The sequence below is a fragment of the Schistocerca serialis genome, chromosome 6, assembly GCF_023864345.2.
Source record: "Schistocerca serialis cubense isolate TAMUIC-IGC-003099 chromosome 6, iqSchSeri2.2, whole genome shotgun sequence".
In the NCBI taxonomy this organism is placed as follows: domain Eukaryota; kingdom Metazoa; phylum Arthropoda; class Insecta; order Orthoptera; family Acrididae; genus Schistocerca; species Schistocerca serialis.
In genome coordinates, this window is record NC_064643.1 from 698,496,244 (window position 1) to 698,510,922 (window position 14,679).

Here is a 14,679-nt window from a genome sequence, read left to right on the forward strand (position 1 = left end):
CAGTACACGTGAAACATTACAGCACTGGTGGAGCTAGAAGTTGGCATTTGTGCATATTTATACACTGAAGCCCCTAAGAAACTGGTATAGGCACGCTTATTCAAATGCAGAGATATGTAAACAGGCAGAATACGGCGCTGCGGTCGGCAACGCCTGTATAAGACAACAAGTGTCTGGCGCAGTTGTTAGATCGGTTACTGCTACTATAATGGCAGGTTATCAGTACTTTGTTTGAACGTGCTGTTATAGTCGGTGCACGAGTGACGGGATACAGCATGTCTGAGGTAGCGATGAAGTGGGGATTTTCCCGTACGAACATTTCGCGAGTGTACCGTGAATATGAGGAATCTGGTAAAACATCATATCTCCGACATCGTTGCGGACGAAAAGTTCCTGCAATGACAGGACCAACAATGACTGAAGAGAATGGTTCAACGTGACAGAAATTCTACCCTTCCTTAAACCGCTGCAGATTTCAATGCTGGGACATCAATGAGTGTCACCGTGCGAACCATTCAATGAAACATCATCGATATGGGCTCTCGTAGCCGAAGGCCCACTTTCCGATGTTCCGCAGATCATTTTCCCGATAATTTTATAGATATGATGTGGAACAAGTCCACTTACAAGATATACAGGGTGTTACAAAAAGGTACGGCCAAACGTTCAGGAAACATTCCTCACACACAAACAAAGAAAAGATGGTATGTGGACTTGTGTCCGGAAACGCTTAATTTCCATGTTAGAGCTCATTTTAGTTTGGTCAGTATGTACCGTACTTCTCGGTTCACTGCCAGTTGGCCCAATTGAAGGAAGGTAATGTTGACTTCGGTGCTTGTGTTGATATGCGACTCATTGCTCTACAGTACTAGCATCAAGCACATCAGTACGTAGCATCAACAGGTTATTGTTCATCACGAACGTGGTTTTGCAGTCAGTGCAATGTTTACAAATGCGGAGTTGGCAGATGACCATTCGATGTATGGATTAGCACAGGGCAATAGCCGTGGCGCGGTACGTTTGTATTGAGACAGATTTCCAGAACGAAGGTGTCCCGACAGAAAGACGTTCGAAGCAATTGATCGGCGTCTTAGGGAGCACGGAACATTCCAGCCTATGACTCGCGACTGGGGAAGACCTAGAACGACGAGGACACCTGCAATCGACGAGGAAATTCTTCGTGCAGTTGACGATAACCCTAATGTCAGCGTCAGAGAAGTTGCTGCTGTACAAGGTAACGTTGACCACGTCACTGTATGGAGAGTGCTACGGGAGAACCAGTCGTTTCCGTACCATGTACAGCGTGTGCAGGCACTATCAGCAGCTGATTGGCCTCCACGGGTACACTTCTGCGAATGGTTCATCCAACAATGTGTCAATCCTCATTTCAGTGCAAATGTTCTTTTGACGGATGAGGCTTCATTCCAACGTGATCAAATTGTAAATTTTCACAATCAATATGTGTGGGCTGACGAGAATCCGTACGCAATTGTGCAATTACGTCATCAACACGGATTTTCTGTGAACGTTTGGGCAGGCATTGTTGGTGATGTCTTGACTGGGCCCCATGTTCTTCCACCTACGCTCAATGGAGCACGTTATCATGATTTCATACGGGATACTCTACCTATGCTGCTAGAGCATGTGCCTCTACAAGTACGACACAACATGTGGTTCATGCACGATGGAGCTCCTACACATTTCAGTCCAAGTGTTCGTACGCTTCTGAACAACAGATTCGGTGACCGATGGATTGCTAGAGGCGGACCAATTTCATGGCCTCCACGCTCTCCTGACCTCAACCCTCTTGACTTTCATTTATGGGGGCATTTGAAAGCTCTTGTCTACGCAACCCCGGTACCTAATGTAGAGACTGTTCGTGCTCTTATTGTGGACGGCTGTGATACAATACGCCATTCTCCAAGGCTGCATCAGCGCATCAGGGATTCCATGTGATGGAGGGTGGATACATGTATCCTCGCTAACGGAGGACATTTTGAACATTTCCTGCAACAAAGTGTTTGAAGTCACGCTTGTACGTTCTGTTGCTGTGTGTTTCCATTCCATGATTATTGTGATTTGAAGAGAAGTAATAAAATGAGCTCTAACATGGAAAGTAAGCGTTTCCGGACACATTTTCACGTAACATATTTTCTTTCTTTGTGTGTGAGAAATGTTTCCTGAAAGTATGGCCGTACCTTTTTGTAACACCCTGTATATACACACATGAATAGTGCTATTATATTACTGAAATTTTTTAGTTCTACAAATGCAACTTCATTTTGAGGTACCTTTTTTTTACTAGTTCTGAAATAGAAACTCGTCCATGGAATAGAAGGAGTTGTCCAAAAGGAATGATTTTCAGCTGGATTTAAAACTTGATCAGCTACCTGACAGACACCTCATGTTGTTGGGAAAATGATCAAAGATTTTTGTTGCTGAATAATGTACTCCTTCTTGAGCAATTGACAGCATCAATAACGGATAGGAAAGGTCAAAAAATGGTTCAAATGGCTCTGAGCACTATGGGACTTAACTTCTGAGGTCATTAGTCCCCTAAAACTTAGAACTTCTTAAACCTAACTAACCTAAGGACATCACACACATCCATGCCCAAGGCAGGATTCGAACTTGCGACCGTAGCGGTCGCGCAGTTCCAGACTGTAGCGCCTAGAACCGCTCGGTCACTCCGGCAGGCGATCTGTCTGGCATTTGTGCATCTTTGTACACTGAAGCGCCGAAGAAACTGGTATAATACCGAGATATGTAAACAGGCAGAATACGGCGCTGCGGTCGGCAACGCCTGTGTAAGACAACAAGTGTCTGGCGCAATTGTTAGATTGGTTACTACTGCTTATCAATATTTGAGTTTGAACGTGCTGTTATAGCCGGTGCACGAGCGACGTGATACGGCATGTCTGAGGTAGGGATGAAGTGGGGATTTTCCCCTTACGAACATTACGCGGGTGTACCGTGAATATCCGGCCGCTGTGACCAAGCGGTTCTAGGCGCTTCAGTCCGGAACCGCGCTGCTGCTACGATCGCAGGTTCAAATCCCGCCTCGGGCGTGGCTGTGTGCGATGTCCTTAGGTTAGTTAGGTTTAAGTAGTTCTAAGTCTAGGGGACTGATGACCTCAGATGTTAAATCCCATAGTGCTTAGAGCCATTTGAACCATTTGTACCGTGAATATCAGGAATCCGGTAAAACATCAAATCTCCGACGTCAATGCGGACGAAAAACTGCAATAACAAGACCAGCGACGACTCAAGAGAATCGTTGAACGTGACAAAAGTGCAACCCTTCCTCACATTGTTGCAGATTTCAATGCTGGACCATCAACAAGTGTCAGCGTGTGAACCGTTCAATGAGACATCATCGATATGGGCCCTCGTAGCCGAAGGCCCACATGTGTACCCTTGATGACTGCACAACACAAAGCTTTACGCCTAACCTGGGACCGTCGGCATCTACATCTACATCTACATTTATACTCCGCAAGCCACCCAACGGTGTGTGGCGGAGGGCACTTAACGTGCCACTGTCATTACCTCCCTTACCGGTACCAGTCGCGTATGGTTCGCGGGAAGAACGACTGCCGGAAAGCCTCCGTGTGTTCTCGAATCTATCTAATTTTAAATTCGTGATCTCCTCGGGAGGTATAAGTAGGGGGAACCAACCCTTTCAAAACCTGGACAGCAAGCTACACCGCGATGCAGAGCGCCTCTCTTGCAGAGTCTGCCACTTGAGTTTGCTAAACATCTCCGTAACGCTATCACGCTTACCAAATAACCCTGTGACGAAACGCGCCACTCTTCTTTGGATCTTCTCTATCTTCTCTGTCAACCTCTGTCAACCCTCCCACACTGATGAGCAGTACTCAAGTATGGGTCGGACGAGTGTTTTGTAAGCCACCTCCTTTGTTGATGGACTACATTTTCTAAGGACTCTCCCAATTAATCTCAACCTGGCACTCGCCTTACCAACAATTAATTTTTTATGATCATTCCACTTCAAATTGTTCCGTACCCATACTCCCAGATATTTTACAGAAGTAACTGCTACCAGTGTTTGTTCCGCTATCATATAATCTTACAATAAAGGATCCTTCTATCTATGTCTTCGCAATACATTACATTTGTATATGTTAAGTGTCAGTTGCCACTCCCTGCAACAAGTGCCTATCCGCTGCAGATCTTCCTGCTTTTCGCTGCAATTTTCTAATGATAAAACTTCTCTGTATACTACAGAATCATCCGCGTAAAGCCGCATGGAACTTCCGACACATTAGACTGTTTATAACTGAAAACATGTTGCCTGGTAGGACGAGTCTCGTGTCAAATTGTATCGAGTGGATGGACGTGTAGCGGTATGGAGACAACCTCACGAATCCATGTTCGCTTCGTGTCAGCAGGGGACTGTTCAGCCTGGTGGAGGCTCAATAATGGTGTGGGGCGTGTCTGGTTGGAGGGATATGAGACCCCTTATACGTTTATATACGACTCTGACAGGTACCACGCACATAATCTCCTGTCTGATCACCTGCATCCATTTATGTCCACTGTACATTCCGACGGACTTTGGCCATTTCCAGCAGGACAATGCGACACCCCACACGTCGAGAAGTGCTACAGAGTGGCTCCAGGAACACTCCTCTGAGTTTAAAGACTTCCACTGGCCACCGAGCTCCTCAGACACGAACATTATTGAGCATATCTGGGATGCTTTGCAACATGCTGTTCAGAAGAGATCTCCACCCATTCGTACTCTTACGGTTTTATGGAGAGCCCTGCAGGATTCATGGTGTCAGTTCCCTCCAGTACTACTTCAGACATTAGTCGAGTCCATGCCACGTCGTGTTGTGGCACTTCTGCGTGCTAGCGCGGGCCTTACATGATATTATGCAGGTGTACCGGTTTCTTTTATGCACTTCAGCGCCTCTTGCGCCGTATTACCTGTTCCAATACTTTTCTGACTCGCTGAGTCACAAGAAATCCCATTATTTAACTGGTATTCCGGCTAGATAGCTTTCGGTCATCTTCCAAGTAGACTGAAGCTGCAGTCTCTTCAAGTTGCATCAAAACGTCGAAATTCGAGCTTTGACTTCATAATTCCGCGACTCGGTGGTCAAGGAAGGAGCAGGAAATCGGTTAGTGAAGAACTGAATTAATACAGAAATTAGTCCTTGTCTAAACGAAGCAGGGCTCTCTTCGATCACCTAGCAATGACATCGCTACAGTGCCGGAGACTGACGCATCGACGTCTCAGCGGAGATCGAGAGTCTAACGGCACTTGTACTTCAGACAAATCTCTTTCCCGTGGGACACCTTTTCAGGTCTCTGCGTATCTGTGCCCTCAAACGCAGTGACCAGGGTGTCGTGTTTGAAGTAACGGCTGACAGTGTTCCAGTCCGTCTGCTTACTCGAAAGATGCCCGAAAAGTATATGGCCAACAAATCAGTCGAAGAACAGGAATTTCTGCGGCTACTCGCTTGAAATCTAATGGATCATTTTGACTGTTGTATAAAAATAAAATGGTTTCACTTTAGCTGTTTAATGATCTTTGAGGAGCCAGTCAAGTCAGACATGTTTCAGGCACCACGATAATTGTCAAGAATCTTCGCAAAGCCAGCACAGCGGTCGTAACATTGCAGTCAGAGCCGGCTTCCAAATAATGTCATGAGAGACATTCAATATCTGAGACCTACAACTGATATGACTATCAGTTGGCACTGCACGCTCACAAAATGCTTACTACTCCACAGTTCAGACAATCTCTTCCACTCTTAATCCTACACAGCACAAAAATTACCATTTCTTCTGCTACAAAGATTTTTAGGAAAAATTCTGGCCCATCACCTAGGCTGGACTGAACACAGAACTGCATTCTGTAAGGTGGTGTAAGTATCACTTCATTCACTACCGAAATATAAAAAAAAAATACTTCCACTCGAATATAAAAAGACACTTGTAGAGTCACGAATACTCCCCATCCTTGATTATGGGTATCCTGTCCTCCAAGGACTTTCGTATGAGAGCTTACGTCGGCTGGAACTGGCGATGAATGCTTGCCTGCGATTCATTTGTGATGTACGCTATTTCGACCGTACCAATCCTATCAAAATTTATCATGGCTACTTGCCGATAGAGATGATCATACTCTGTGTGTATCGTATCATCTTCTTAATCGTCGCACTCTTCCCTATTTATCTTCAACCCTTACATTACTATCTGAACAACACAGCATAAATACTCGTTCCCAACAAAGTGGAATCCTCTCTGTACCACTACACAACTCTGTCATGTTCTCTAAATCATTTCCTGTATCAGGAACCCTACTTCGGAACAACCTAACTCAAAATATTAGAGAAATAAAAACACTTCCAAACTTCAAAAGACAGCTAATGGCCCATCTTCTATAACAATAGCTATCTCTTCTTGCAACTCACTATCACCAAACCTCTCTCCCCTACCGCTTTTCTCTCTCCTTGCTTAGAAACTTCATTGAAAGTCTCTTCTTCGCTAGAAGCCATTGTAACTTTTATTTCAGTCCCAACGTGTTTCATTACCCATTCCACTTCTTCTAATAGTAAACAAGGCTTGAAGTGTGTTAAAATTAAAATCATTGTTAGTGACTCCATTATTTTATTAGTATTGTTATTGTTACTAATGTTATTATTGGAAATTATTACTTTTGTTAATAATGCAAATTATTGTGATTGAGTTTCTTTTGTAAGTAATAACTATTACAATCTTAATTCTTCCATTATTTTATCGTCATCATCATCATCGTCACCATCATCATTTTATTATTTTTATTATTGTAGTTGTTGCTAATTACTTTTTATTAATCCTGCAAATGAATACTACTGTTAGTTATGTAATATTTTCTGTGTATGTTCTTCTAGGGACCGATGTAAGAAAGGGCCTAAATGCTCTAATGGTAAGGCTAAATATGCAAGAAATAAATAAATTTGTTTGACTTACGGGAGAGCGACACAGAACTGCTGAAAAAACTTGAATTGTGAGACGGTTGGAGGCAGACACCAACCATCCAGTGAAATCTCGTTTCAAGAACTAGTATTCAGCGAAGAATATAGAGATATTGTTCAGCGAAGTACGTATCTCTCTCACAAAGACCACGAAGGTAAGGTCAGGCTAACCAGTAGGCGCACAGTGACATATAAGCAGTCATCTTTTGCACGCTCCGCAACCAATTGAAACGGAAAGAAACACAAACATATGGTACAGTACTAAACATCCTTTTTCACTCATTTCACAGTGGTTTGCAGAGTACGGTTGTGGATGGTGAGGCACAGGTAGATTTAAAAGGCGAAACACGTGTTCTTGCGGGTCCCATTGCACGTATCTCTTAAAGTGTTGTGGTGCGGGTACCTGGCCGTTTCAGCGTAAACATTTCGAAAAACTACTAATAAAGATAGTCGAATGAAGCAGCAAGTTCACCGTTACCAGTCACTATTTATTGCCATAACCTTTTTCAAAAGTTTAAACCTCCGCCATCACGTGGATTTACTTGTATTAGTGTGGCATAGTGTTGTGTTACAACTGGTGTAACCTGTGGCACTGTCTAGTATAGAAGACTGGACGTAAACGTAAACGTAGAAGTATAAAAACTAAAGTAAATAAAATAAAACACCTCCAGTAGTTACAGTTAAAGGCTCCTTTCTCTGTCGTAATACATCGCATATAATCCGTCAAATTTTGTAAATAAAGATGGTCTCTAGAAACTAGTACGTGCAAAGAACATATAGTAAAACAGAAACAGCATTTCTAGCTGCTATTTGTACTCACTAGTTTCTAGAGACCATCTTTGTTTATGGGGTGTGACAGTTATATGCTACGTATTACAACAGGGAAAGGAGCTACTGACCACTGGAGGTTTAAACTTCCGGAACGGGTTGTGAAATAAAACAGTGACTGGTAATATTAAATTCGTTGTTCAAATCGATATCAGTAACAGTCATGGTAAAACCTAACATAAAATGTTCGCATATATAGCAAAGATGATGAGATATTAGTTTAACTCCGTGTTTGACCACACTGGAGATATGACTGGTTGTTTTACGAATATTATCAAAAAAATGGTTCAAATGGCTCTGAACACTATGAGACTCAACTGCTGAGGTCATTAGTCCCCTAGAACTTAGAACTAGTTAAACCTAACCAACCTAAGGACATCACAAACATCCATGCCCAAGGCAGGATTCGAACCTGCGACCGTAGCGGTCTTGCGGTTCCAGACTGCAGCGCCTTTAACCGCACGGCCACTTCGGCCGGCTATGAATATTATCCTATGATTGATGTTTTATTTGACAGTGCCTGGAGGTACAGAAACCAGCTGTGTCGATCACATTACGTACGTGCAGCTGTTACGGTGAATGTGCTTCCGAATTGACGTGATGCCTGAAACATGTCACTTTTGACAGAGTATTATGGGAAATTGAACGGGCGAAATGGAGTGCTTTGCTTTACATGCTAACGACACAGCTGTGCCATCACATGATGGACTCTATTACGCTTATATTTCATTACTGTATATTGTGTGCATTAGGATCAATAAAAAGGAGAATTGAAGATCTGATTTGCCTTCAGAGAAAAAAATAATGTAACCTCATAATCACTCTTATATTAAGTTTAATAATTGCACGAAAAATTATATAAAAATTACTGCAGTTTCACGGAATTTGTGGACGTAAAGGTTCTTCCAGTATTGTAATGTAGGATAAGCTGTTTGAAATCTTGAGAATAATTACAGATACAACAATATCTATGATAGGTAGAGACATTAACAACGATATAAAGATAGTAAATCGAGAAAGATGAATTATTGTAAAAAAAAAAAATCTATGTTACACTTTCAGTTTATTGGCGCTCTTCTTTCATTTGTGGGAGTAACAGGGTATTAAAAGTTAATATTTGAGCACGTTATTAGAACACAAATGAAATATCACATTAACGCATGCAATATCAGTGTTTCAAGGCCTATAATCTTTAGGGTTGAATGTTGGAAGAAACTGGAAAAATTTTTATATGGGACGAGTGGAATTTACTGATGGAGAATAAATAAACCTAAGATGAGATTTTCGTAATGCAGAACGGCAACATACTGATGAATAATATTAGGTGACATTCAGTGGCAGAAGATTAAAAAATTATCACAATTAGGAGGCAAGAGAGAAGTGAGAGACACAGTGGTGAAGTTAGAGGACACCGCTCCGCTTCCACGAAACAAGGGTCAGTTTGTCTGCAGGTTTTCGTGGCCGTTGTCACTGAAGTTTAATCTTCTGGGTTATTAGGCGGCGTCATGTTTCGTCTAAAATGTTCGATGATTCGACCCCTCTGCTGGGATCTTCGTCAGGATCTTTTGGTGTCCACTACTGCTAGAAAAGCATTATTCACTTTTAGAAAAGTTTTAGAGACGTCCACTAAACACAAAAGACCAGCTTATCTTTGTTTTATTGATTTACAGAAGTCTTGCGATAGGATTGAGTCAACAGATGTGGTGCACTTGCTCTGCAATCGGGGAATTCCTTCCAACTTAATAAAAGCAATTGAAGACATTTGCTCCAACAACGGCGTCCAGGCGAAAATTGGTTCTAGGTTAACTAGCTGCATATCAGTTAATTGTGACACCAGACAAAGTGACTCTTTGCTACTTTTTAATATAGCCATGGACGAAGTGATAACAAGGGTATTGCATGGCAGTGGTTAGAGATTGGGAGGCGAAGAAATAAAAATTATTTGTTATGCTGACAAAGCAGTTTTTGTGGCAAACAGACAATATAACCGGCAGAAACATTTACATATATTTAACATTGTAGCCAAAAACCTAAATGTGGTCTTATCCATTCAAAATACCAAATGTATGATCACATGTATGGAACCAATTAGATGCAAACTGGGAAGTATATGGAAAAATTATTCAACAGGTAATTACATTTAAATAGCTTGGTATTGAACTGTACAACACTGTAAATGTCCGGAAGGAAGTCAGAGAATGAGTAGCAAAGCAAATAAAGTGGCTGGGAGTTTAAATGATAGTATCTGGAAAAACAAGCATATAGGAAAAGATGTAAATCGAAGAATATGGAAAACGATAATGAGACCATTTACGACACACACAGCTGAGACAAGGCCGGATGAAAAACAAAAACACTTTTGGAAACATCGGAAATGAAAATTCTATAGACATTTACAGGGAGGACGCTGAGAGATAGAGAGAGAATTGAAACCATTAGTTAAGGATGTAAAGAGGACTTCATTAATGAGTGGATACAAAAGAAAAACACAATTGGAACAAAGACATAGACAGGATGAATGAATGGAAGGTTGTGTAAATCGAAAGAAAGAAATTACCAGCTGATAAATACTGGCCGTCAAAGAAAAAAATGGCGCAACAACCTGAGGGTAGACTGAGGGGTACTGAAGAAAACAGGTTTTTGCCTAGGAAGAAAAGAAGGAGAAGAAGATACTTTACTTCCCTATAGCAAATTTATTTATTTACTAGTTGAGTACCAGGCAATTCCCGAGTATGTATTTATTCCAGTCATCTATTAGTCAGTTTCCTCCTTCCTCTTCTCTCTATCCTTTTCCATCCTCCATCTCTCGGCCTCCTCCACCCCCTCCTCACCACCCATTCCCTCCTTCCTGCCCCGCTCCTTCTCTCTCTGTTCATCTCCTCCCCTTTCCCTTCTGGGTCCATCTCCTCCCCTTTCCTTTCCGTGTCCATTGCTTCCCCTCCCCTCTTTCAATCCATCTCCTCCTCTTTCCTTTCTCTGTCCATTTTCCCCTCCCCTTCCATCTGTTCATCTCGTCCTTCATCATCTTTCTGCCTGTCTCCTCCTTGCCCCATCTCTACGCTATTCCTCCTCTTTCCTTTCTCTGTCCATCTCCTCCTCTTATCAATCTGTCCATTTGCACCTACCCTACCTCTGTCGATCTCCTCCTCCTTCTATCTGTGCCTATCTCCTCGTTCCCCCTTGATGTCTGTCAGTCTCCTTATCCTACCCTCTCTCTCCACGTTATCACACTCACCCCAATAAGTAGTCGGATCTAACTACTGCGTTATTTCTTTCCGAATTGTAACTAATGTGTGTGCCAAATTAGACTGAAATCGTTCCAGGGGTTTAGAATGGGCTTTCTGCCTGTAGCTTTGCCCTCATCTACAATTTATTTCACACATATTTAACATTTTAACATATGTCAAGCGTACTGTGCACATATTTCGCCTGTATGTCTAGCGAATTTCACCCTGCGACTTCATTTTCACGCAGTTCAATATTTGCGACAATGTATCCTCTAAACTGTGTGTTTCACAATGACTTAATGTTTCAGGTACATCCACTTATATATATGGCTACTGTCTGCGAAATATATAGTGAATAGAAATAATAGTAAAGGAATAATAAATTAAAGTATGCATGATGCGTCACTTTCTCACGCATCTCAGAGTTTATGACGTCATATCTACTGAACTATGTGTCGTAAAATTAGTTTTTTTGATAGGTATATTCACCTACAGATGCGGATTATGCCTGCGAAAAGTGTTGCGAACAAAGTTACTAGCAATCAAGTAATAAATTTGAACGTCTTGCATGATTCCGTGGTTTTTTACTCAATCTCAGAGTTTGTGACGTCATATCTCCTAAACTAAGTCTTGTACAATGATACAATTTTTCTTGTACATTCAGTTGTACATATAAATACTAGTTGCAAAATTTGTCGCGAATACAGTTAATAGTAAAGACATAATAAATTAATATGCCTTGTTACAAGCCGCAATTTTACCGCACTAAGATCGAAAATATGGCAAGCGATAAACTTTTTCCATGTCATCATTTTGTGTTGGCTGTCAGAGGGAAACAGTTTCGTATCGATTTGAAATTATTTGTAAAGTTTATTGCGAATCACTAGGTGCTCTCATTCTCAAATACGGGACGACTGAAATATGGATAGTCAGTCTCGCGTCGTGGGCTGCATTTCTTTTTCACTCAACACCCACCGTCCACCGCGGTTTGATAGGATATTTGCAGCCGTAAATGATACGTGTACCAATTTCGGTGAACATCGGTCAAGTGGTTTAGGAGATGGTGTGCAACACACATACGTAGATCCATTCTTAAAATTTCTATGTACTTGGCGTTGTATACATGGAAGAACCCTGGAAATACTAAAAGGTTTCAGATAGATTATATAATGCTAAGACAGAGATTTAGGAACCAGATTTTAAATTGTAAGTCATTTCCAGGGACAAATGTGGACTCTGACCACAATCTATTGGTTATGAATTGCAGATTAAAAGTGAAGAAACTGCAAAAAGGTGGGAATTTAAGGAGATGGGACCTGGATAAACTGAAAGAACCAGAGGTTATTCAGAGTTTCAGGGAGAGCATAAGGGAACAATTGACAGGAATGTGGGAAAGAAATACAGTAGCAGAACGATGGGTGGCTTTGAGGAATGAAATAGTGATGGCAGCAGAGGATCAAGTAGGTAAAAAGACGAGGGCTAGTGGAAATCCTTGGGTAACTGAAGAGATAATGAATTTAATTGATGAAAGGAGAAAATACAAAAATGCAGCAAATGAAGCAGGCAAAAAGGAATACAAACGTCTCAAAAATGAGATCGTCAGGAAGTGCAAAATGGCTAAGCAGGGATGTAGATGCTTATGTAGATGCTTATCACATGAGGGGTAAGATAGATACTGCCTACAAGAAAATTAAAGAGACCTTTGGAGACAAGAGAACCGCTTGCAATAATATCAAGAGCTCAGATGGAAACCCAGTTCTAAGCAAAGAAGGGAAAGCAGAAATGTGGAAGAAGTATATAGTGGGTCTATAAAGGGGCGATGTTCTTGAGAACAATATTACGGAAATGGAAGAGGAGGTAGATGAAGATGAAATAGGAGTTTGACAGAGCACTGAAAGACCTAAGTCGAAACAAGGCCCCGGGAGTAGACAACATTCCATTAGAACTACTGACGGCCTTGGGAGAGCCAGTCCTGACAAAACTCTACCATCTGGTGAGCAAGATGTATGAGACAGGCGAAATTCCCTCAGACTTCAAGAAGAATATAACAATTCCAATTCCAAAGGAAGCAGGTGCTGACAGATGTGAAAATTACCGAACTATCAGTTTAATAAGTCACAGCTGCAAAATACTAACGCGAATTCTTTACAGACGAATAGAAAAACTGGTAGAAGTCGACCTCGGGGAAGATCAGTTTGGATTCCGCAGAAATGTTGGAACACGAGAGGCAATACTGAACCTACGACTTATCTTAGAAGAAAGATTAAGGAAAGGCAAATCTACGTTTCTTGCATTTGTAGACTTAGAGAAAGCTTTTGATAATGTCGACTGGAATACTGTCTTTCAAATACTGAAGGTGGCAGGGGTATAATTCACGTAGCGAAAGGCTATTTACAATTTGTACAGAAAGCAGATGGCAGTTATAAGAGGCGATGACATTGTAATTCTGTCAGGGGCAGCAAAGGACTTGGAAGAGCAGTTGAACGGAATGGACAGTGTCTTGAAAGGTGGATGTAAGATGAACATCAACAAAAGCAAAACGAGGATAACGGAATGCAGTCGAGTTAAGTCGGGTGTTGCTGAGGGAATTAGATTAGGGAATGAGACACTTAAAGTAGCAAAGGAGTTTTGCTATTTGGGGAGCAAAATAACTGATTATGGTCAAAGTAGAGTGGATATAAAATGTAGACTGGCAATGGCAAGGAAGGCGTTTCTGAAGAATAGAAATTTGTTAGCATCGAGTATTGATTTAAGTGTCAGGAAGTCGTTTCTGAAAGTATTTGTACGGAGTGTAGCCATGTATGGAAGTGAAACATGGACAATAAATAGTTTAGACAAGAAGAGTATAGAAGCTCCCGAAATGTGGTGTTACAGAAGAATGCTGAAGATTATATGGGTAGATCACATCACTAATGGAGGAGGGATTGAAGTGAATTGGGGAGAAGAGGAGTTTGTGGCACAACTTGACTAGAAGAACGAATCGGTTGGTAGGACATGTTCTGATGGAACGAGGCATCACCAACTTAGTATTGGAGTGCAGCGTGGAGGTAAAAATCGTAGAGGGAGACCAAGAGATGAATCCACTAAGCAGATTCCGAAGGATGTAGGCTGCAGTAGGTACTGGGAGATGAAGAGGCTTGCACAGGATAGAGTAACATGGCGAGCTGCATCAAACCATTCTCAGGACTAAAGGCCACAACAACAACGTATTTGGAAGGTTCCGCGGGGCCATGCGAGACCTATCCACTAAGGCACGGAATGTGTCAATACATAGTCACAGTTCGCTGATTAGAATTAATAAAACAGTAACAACTGGTGAGAGTGTGTACGAAGTAAGAATGTATCACAGATCAAAGTTCTAGACTACTGCAGGAATTCCTGTACGGAACTGTAGTGTGCCACGAGGAAACCTTTCGACATGCGAGTAGATTTGAATACTGGTGGTTTATCACTGAGTTTCTTTCAGTTTTTCTAGAAACTTTTTGAAAAATAAATGTGGCGAATGGTGCATTCCTTTCTATACAATTTTTAACGAAATGTTACCCATGTGCAAATAACTTTTCTCCGTCTGTTATTCACAGATTGAATGTTGCAATTTCTTCAGATTGTGTCTGTACAGCCAACAACTAATCCTG

The 14,679-nt window shown here is 41.7% G+C and overlaps 1 protein-coding gene across 1 annotated transcript in view; it reads right to left on the bottom strand.

The window, feature by feature from the left end:
• Positions 1-14,679, bottom strand: part of LOC126485037 (lachesin-like) — an 897,349-nt gene that overhangs the window by 5,679 nt on the left and 876,991 nt on the right. The gene's annotated exons all lie outside the window — the stretch shown is intronic.